The sequence below is a fragment of the Procambarus clarkii genome, chromosome 93 (genome assembly GCF_040958095.1).
Source record: "Procambarus clarkii isolate CNS0578487 chromosome 93, FALCON_Pclarkii_2.0, whole genome shotgun sequence".
NCBI lineage: Eukaryota > Metazoa > Arthropoda > Malacostraca > Decapoda > Cambaridae > Procambarus > Procambarus clarkii.
Window position 1 is genome coordinate 9,644,218 of NC_091242.1, and position 8,182 is coordinate 9,652,399.

Below are 8,182 nucleotides of genomic sequence, written 5' to 3' on the forward strand. Positions count from 1 at the left end.
TTGTTTACTGTAGGTGGCTGGCGACGGTACACGTGGGTGTGTAGGTGGTGGTTATGTTGTTGATATTGGTGTAATTGTGTAGTGAGCGGGATAGCGTGCGCTCCACCAGAAGTGTAGGTGGAGGCAAAAGTGAAAAAAACACGTCAGAGTAAGTGAGTTTTGTAACTTAAGGTTGAGCTTCAGCTATTGGTCCACGAGCTGTTGGTTATCATTGTGTAGCAGGAATTATATGGTATGGACTTGATTTTGTAGTGTTAATGGAGAATTGTGTACTAGGAACATAGTCTCCTTTCCCTGGAACATAATCAGGCAATCTGTGGTGATATAGGTACCCCAATTGCTACTGGTAGGTCATTATTGGGCAGTTAATGTTGTCTAGCCAGAACTGTAACAGACACTTGATTGTGGGGAGGGATGATGATTATGCGCGATCACGAAACCCGAAGAATTGTAAATCTCGTGTTTAGCTTCGGATTGTAGGTATACCCGACATGGTGTTTTGAGTGTGGGGAAGGGTATTGTCATGGCTGCGCTTTGATGGTATTGAAAAGATAATTAGCACTCGTCAGAGGTGCAAGACATGTTTTGCTATGTATTATAGTTGTCCCTCATCTAAACGGAGTTAGAAGTTGGTAGACATATCAGAAAGTAATATACAAAATGTTAGAGGTTGAATTATACAATTATATTAGAGCAAATGATTTCGCAGGGAAGAAAAAATTGTGTAAGGAGTTTTGAGTAGAGTATTCATAAATAGATGGTTGTAGCCCTTAATAAGAAATGTTGTCAAGGTTAAATGGATGCATATTATACATTATATTTCATGCAGATCAGCGTGTGGAGGGGTGCGGGCTGGGCGAAACAGAGCAATGGTGAAGTATCTTTTTGATAAGCAGCATGGCTGGAGGGCAACCAACGCCACAGTGCAGAGTAATGGAAGAGGCTGTGACCTGCAGGCGAGTGTGATATGTTCATTTCAACATATCTTCCTCCAAGAATTTAGTTACGTAGTCCATAAAACTGAAATCGCAACTAGTACTAAATATATTATCATTCCTGAATTAATCATGTGGTGTACTTTGAGCATTAGACGTCATGAGACCCAGCCTTACTAGACGGAACACTTCAACACCCCACAGTGTCGGGAAGGTGGACTGGTGCTTTGTTTCATAACTCAGTGCATGTCCCATTTCAAAAGTGGCCCATGAGGCACCCCCCTCCCTCCCAAGGTGTCTCGTTTTTCGAACAGTGCATGGGCGTGTATTTGAGATAGTAATGGTGATAAGGAATGTTTATCGTATATGAATGTTCAAAATCCTGAATACAATATAGTTTCGCAGGTGACACGCTTGAGTACCCTAGACGTTTTTTTTTTTTTTTTTTTTTTTTTTTTTTTTTTTTTTTTTTTTATAAAAGAATACACAATGTACAAAACAGACACCCGCCGAAAGAACAAGTTAAGAACATACACAGGACAACATAACAAAGGAAGTAAACCACGGATACACTAAACATACCCAACAAAAACCAAGAAATAAAACACATGACACAAGGCACAAAAAAAAAGAGAACCCAGAAACAGGGACAGTATTTACCACAAAAAAACAGAACATGACATAAATAGCACACAATAGAAATAACATAAAACATAGGCACATCCACACAACCTTAAGTACAGAAATACAAAAGGAGAACGCACATACAAGCCCAGCCCAACAACCCAAACACAGGTGCATAAAAGTATAGAACAACAGGCCTCCGAAACCCCTAAGAGGCAAAATTACAAAACTACATTAAACAAAAAACATGGAAATACAGAACATTGAAAGTCAAACAGAAATAACTGAGTACAATTCTTGTTTCTTACTCCGTTTCCTCATGCATAATTAAAAAGACATAATACAAAGGCAGAACACAAAACACAAATCAAGAAAGAACAGATAAATAATACATAAATAGCCCAAGGCAAAGTACATGGCACATAAAAAGAGAAATAACAATCAGTAATGGCAAAAAGAACACTCATAACACAGGAACAGTAGTACATGAAAAGGGGGGGAGGGGGGGGAGGACAAAACATAAACCCGGGCACCCCAACCCCCACACAGAAAATCACAAAATACAGAAGAGGCACGCTCCAAAGACATAGGAGCATATAAGCATACATACCATAAAGAACAAAAATGCACAAACCATAAAACCCATACAAGGCAAACAAAAAGGCCCACGCAGGAGCCAGGGAAAACATAAAAACCACACCCACACACAAGCACACCCAAACGAACACACCCACGGGAGCAACCACAACAGAAACAAAACAACCACACACACACACACACACACACACACACACACACACCATCCAACAGGCCCAACTGGACCCCAAGATCATTTAAACCACGAACATGCAAAGACGCACAGACAACAGAGGGCGCCATCGGGAGAACCTCAGGACACCCCCAACCCAACGCATCCCCCAGGGGACACAACCGCACCCGCAGCGGGAGCCACATCCACACCTCCAGGCTCAACCCCCTGCCGCACCCTGGAAGACGACCGGCCAGGAACCGCCTTAAATGTGAAGTGTGTTGTTAAAGTAGCGTGCAGCCTGGAAGAGGCACCGCCGTAGGCAGACGACCGATTCTTTTCTTTTCTTTCGGAAAGCGAGTGCGGTGGCCCGTAGGGCCATCCGTACGGCTAAACGTGAATGTTGGGCATCTTATGTCTCGACAATTACGTCCGAGACCCCTCTGGCCCAGATCTGGAAGCGTATCCGCAAGATAGCGGGTAAGTTCGTTCCCGATGTTTCACCGGTCCTTCACCTCCATGATACTCTTGTGGCGGACCCGTTGCAGGTCGCTTCCGAACTGGGTTCCCATTTTTCTTCTGTTAGCTCTGGTCTTCATCTTACCCAACCTTTCCTTCTTCGTAAACCTGTCCTTGAGTCTCGTCCTTTAGATTTCTGCACTCATCTTCAGCTTCCCTATAATGATCCCTTCTCTCTCTCTGAACTTCGTTCTGCCCTGGCCCTCTGCGGTTCTACGGCGGCGGGCTCCGATGGTATTCATTATGAGATGCTTCGCCATCTCCCTCCGAGCACGTCTCAGTATTTACTGAGTCTGTATAATCGGATCTGGGAGTCGTCGTCAGTCCCTGAGGACTGGCTCGATGCCGTTGTCCTCCCTGTTCGCAAACCGGGGTCTCTGGGTACTTCCCCTAAGGACTTTCGCCCTATTGCTCTCACAAGTTGTGTCTGCAAACTCTTTGAACGTATGGTTAACGTTCGTCTGATGTGGTTCCTGGAACACCATCACCTCCTCTCCCCTTCTCAATTTGGTTTCCGCAAGTGCCGCAGCACGACAGATGTCCTGGTGAACTTGGAGGTCTATATTCGTACTGCTTTTGCTGCGAAGACCTCCGTTGTTGCCGTCCTTTTTGACCTAGAAAAGGCTTACGACACCACTTGGCGTTATCATATCCTATCTCAACTTCATTCTTTTGGCCTTCGTGGTCATCTCCCTCTCTTTCTCCGCAGCTTCCTCTCTCGTCGTTCCTTTCGGGTGCGCCTTGGTACCGCTCTCTCTCCCTCTTTTCAGCAATACGAAGGTGTGCCCCAGGGTAGTGTTCTGAGCACTACTCTTTTTCTTGTTGCCCTCAATGGTCTTCTTTCCTCTCTTCCTTCTGGTGTCTTCTCCGCTCTCTATGTCGATGATCTTACCCTTTGTTGTCAGGGTGATGATTCGCCTCTCCTTCAACGCCGGCTTCAACTTGCAATTGATGCCGTGTCGTCTTGGGCCACAGGTCATGGCTTCAAGTTCTCTACTTCTAAGACTTGTGCCATGACTTTTACGCGGAAACGGGTTGTTCTTCGTCCCTCTTTGTCGCTTTATGGTCATCCCCTTGAATACAAAGATTCCGCGAAGCTTTTGGGGTTATTCCTTGACACTCGTTTGTCTTGGTCTCCCCATATCTCTTACCTCCGTGTTGAGTGCTCTAAGGCCCTTACCCTCCTTCGGGTCTTGTCCCATACTTCTTGGGGGGCAGATAGGCGCACTCTCCTTGCTTTACATTCCTCTCTCGTCCTGTCTAAGCTCGATTATGGTTGCCCTGCTTACTCGTCTGCTTCTCCTTCTACTCTTCGCCGTCTTGATGCTTTGCACCATACTGGGTTGCGCCTCAGTTCTGGTGCCTTTCGTTCGACTCCCATCCTTAGCTTGTATGTTGACACTGGCTTCCTGTCTCTCCAGGACCGCCGTGATCGCTACTGTCTTCGCTATCTTGCGCGGTCCTTGCAACATCCTTCCTCTCGCCTCTGTCGTGCTTTAACTTTTACCCCTCCTGCGGTTCCTGTTCCTCTTCACCACCTCCCTCTTTCTGTCCGGTTATCTCGCCTACAGGATTCTCTCTCCGTTCGTATTTCTGATGTTTCTCCTCGTGTTGTTCCTTCTTTGCCCCCGTGGAGGGTCCCTCTTCCGCGGTTTTGTACTTCCTTGACCCGTATCACTAAAGCTTTTACCCCTCCTACGGTTCTAAAACGCCTTTTCCTCGAGCACTTTTCTTCTCACTCCCGCTCCGTTTCTGTCTTCACCGATGGGTCTAAGTCAGCGGACGGTGTTGGCTACTCTGTTGTTTTTCCTGATCGCACTTATATGTGTCGCTTGCCTCCGGAGTCTAGCATCTTTACAGCAGAACTTTATGCTATTCTCTATGCTCTTCGTCTCCTGCTTTCTCGTTGTCAGTCTTCCTTTGTGGTTGTTGTTGACTCTCGTAGTGCCCTCATGGCTCTCGGGTCCTTTAATCCGGTTCATCCAGTAGTTGTCGAGATCCAGCATTGGCTGTTTCTCGTTCACAGTAAATTTAAGTCGGTTGAGTTTTGTTGGGTTCCCAGCCATATTGGTGTGTCTTTAAATGAGCGTGCGGATGCTGCCGCTAAGGAAGCTGTCCGCTCTTGTCCCATCTCTCGTAAAGGCATTCCGTATTCCGACTTTTACCCAGTTATCCATTCCTCAGTTCTTACCCGTTGGCAGGCTTCTTGGTTGTCTGTTACTGGTAACAAGCTACGTACTCTTAAATGTTGTGTTTCCTCGTGGCCGTCCTCCTTCCACCGTAACCGGCGGTGGGAAACAGCTCTGGCGAGGTTGCGTATTGGCCATACTCGCTTAAACCCATGGTCACTTGATGGAGCGCCGCCCTGCTCCTTATTGTCCCAGTTTGCATTGTCCCTCTTACGGGTCGTGCATGTCCTTCTTGAATGTCCTGACTTCCAGGACGAGCGTGTGTCTTGCTTTCCGACCGCCCCTCGCGGTCACCTGTCCCTCGATAGAATTCTTGGTGAATCGGATACTTTTGATATCGTTCGCCTTATGCGTTTTTTGTTCTCGTATTGGCCATCCTTGGTGATATTTAGCGCCCTCTGATTATTTTGCGTATTTGATGGTGCTACATAGCCTTCCCGGTTTGGTGCCTTCTTTTGATAATTACTTACTTACTTACTTTAAAATTCAGCTTGAAACAATCCTCAGAGCAAATTGATTAAGTGGCCGATGACATGCCACCGGCTTCCTGTCCACATCGAGACCACTAGTGTGTTAGTGGTCCTTAGGTAAATAAATAAAAATAAATGTGCGGTACTATGCTAAATGAAATTACTGATGTTTACCCCTTACGTCTTGGTGTATCGTTCACAGAAAACGGAAACAATTTCGTTTTCATTTTGACCATTTCTTTAACAAGTGGAATTAACGCATAGACAGCGAGAGTTAATAACAACAAAAATCTCTGAAGTTTTTGTTGGTGGTTTTTAAAATAACAAAAAGTGCAATGACTGAGCAAGATAAATTATTAAATTATATCTATTTTATTATTTGTCCATAAAACACAGACCAACATCAAATCTACCTATATCAAATCTACAGACCAATACACAGACCAACATCAAATCAACACATATCAAAGTTTTCTGAGGTTGGAAGAAAACGTGCTCAGATTGGGGACTTGTTTATTTTATATTGGTAAATAATAAATATATAATAAATTAATAAATAATAAATTATTTATTATTGATTATATAATAAATAATAATAATAACATAGTATAATGATAAAGCAATTATTTTTAATGAATCAAATAGCTAATTAGGGTGAATGATAAATAATTATTGCCTAGTGCATAACAATAAAGTATTAAAGAATAATTATAATGAATAATCCTTATAATGATAAAGTATTAAGTCAATTACAATTAATAACTACATCTATAGGTAGTAAATGAAAGTTGAATTAATTTAATTACACTAATTACAATTCATGGAATATTTCTTAGCTATCTGCAGGCTTATCACTTTGGGGGTTCCAGCGGAGCACCCCCAAAGATACAGCCAAATGCTTAGCAAGCTAGAACAAGTACCCCTTGAGCATGACTGTGGGCCGTCCCTTTCAAAATAAAACGGAGGATGCATAGGATCCCGGGAGGAGGGTGGGCGTTTTTGTAAGTGAGCAGCTGCTTGCTTGACGGGAAGAGGGGCCACGCAGAGTGCACGCCGGGCTTATAATAACCTTGGCCCGTTGCGCGCGCAGCTTGGGTGGTTAAAGTCAGCTTCCAGAACACACGTTTTCTCTTCCCTCAGAAAACCCACCGTTTTTAGGAAAAACTGTTTTTTTTTTTTTGCTTTTTTTTAGATATATACAAGAGTTTTTACATTCTTGTACAGCCACAGGTACGCGTAGCGTTTCGGGCAGGATCTTAAACCTATGGTCCCTGGAATATACCCCAACGAAGAATCGTTTTTACAACCAAGTACCTATTCAAATTCAAATGTTTATTCAGGGTAAAGTACATACATACAAGGGGGTGATACAAATATCGATGAGTTTATAGATAGAGCTAGAACATACAATGCCTAAAGCCACTATTACGGAAAGCGTTTCGGGCAGGAAAAACACTAAAAACTAAAACTTAATATTAATTGAGATTAAAGTATAAAATGAGTTGAGAGAAATAAAAAAATAAGGGGAACATGGCAGAAAAAACAGCAAAAATACAATTTGGTCGACAGACAGCATTGTTTAAAAAATAACAGACATGGGTTGACAATATAGAGGTAAGGTAGGTTACAGGGCGTTAATTAGGTAGTGCTTAGTTTTTTATCTTAAACTAGTTGAGAGAGGTACAGTCTTTAAACATGATTGGGAAGGTCATTCCCACATTTTGGGTCCCTTGATCTTGAAGAGCATTTCTAGTTTGATTAAGTTCGTACTCTTGGAATATCAAAAAGGAATTTGTTTCTGGTGTGGTGCTCATGGGTTGATACCTGGTTGATGGGGTTCTGGGAGTTCTTCTACTCCCCAAGCCCGGCCCGGGCCAGACTTGACTTGTGAGAGTTTGGTCCACCAGGCTGTTGCTTGGAGCAGTGGCCCGCAGGCCCACATACCCACCACAGCCCGGTACTGGCTTCTGTTACAACCTTCAATGAATCTTTTAAGGTCAGGATTGGCATTACAATTCAACGTTTTATTATATATATATATATATATATATATACTATATATATATATATATATATTTAGGGGTACCACCATATTTTAATGTATATGTGACACCATATGTACCAATAGTTTAAGTGGGTCCCTTAATTAAAGGGACCCAAATCCTCGAAGAAGAAAAATAAATAGTGTTCAGAGAAGGACATGTGGATTCTCACATGAATACTTTATATCTTTTCCTCTCCTACCACCCTATTATTTTTTTTTATTTGATTTTAATGCAATGCTACAGTTTACAGAAAACACACACTTATATAACAATATATCAATCAGTGTTCGAAGACCTCGTCCAGCTCCTCGGGGGTCGGGTGCGTACCAAGATACAGCACGCATTTCCCCTCTGAACAAGCGACACTGAGGCGCTGGAACATAAATAACTGGCCACTCTTGGGTCTCTAGTCTTCCCAATGAGTTCCCGCCCAGCTCCTTCAGGAACTTAAGTGCACATTTACACCCCAGGCGCCCAGAGTCTCAGAGCCTATTGGCACGAACCTGTAACAACGTTCTAGGTCCCTGTACTTGTTAGTTTTCTGGGTCTACCCTGAAGGTGGCCGCCCCGCCTCCCTCAGTTGCGCCTGTAAGGTAGATAGGTATCAGCCAATGTGGATGGCACACGTGTAGTCCCACACGACCTGTTTACC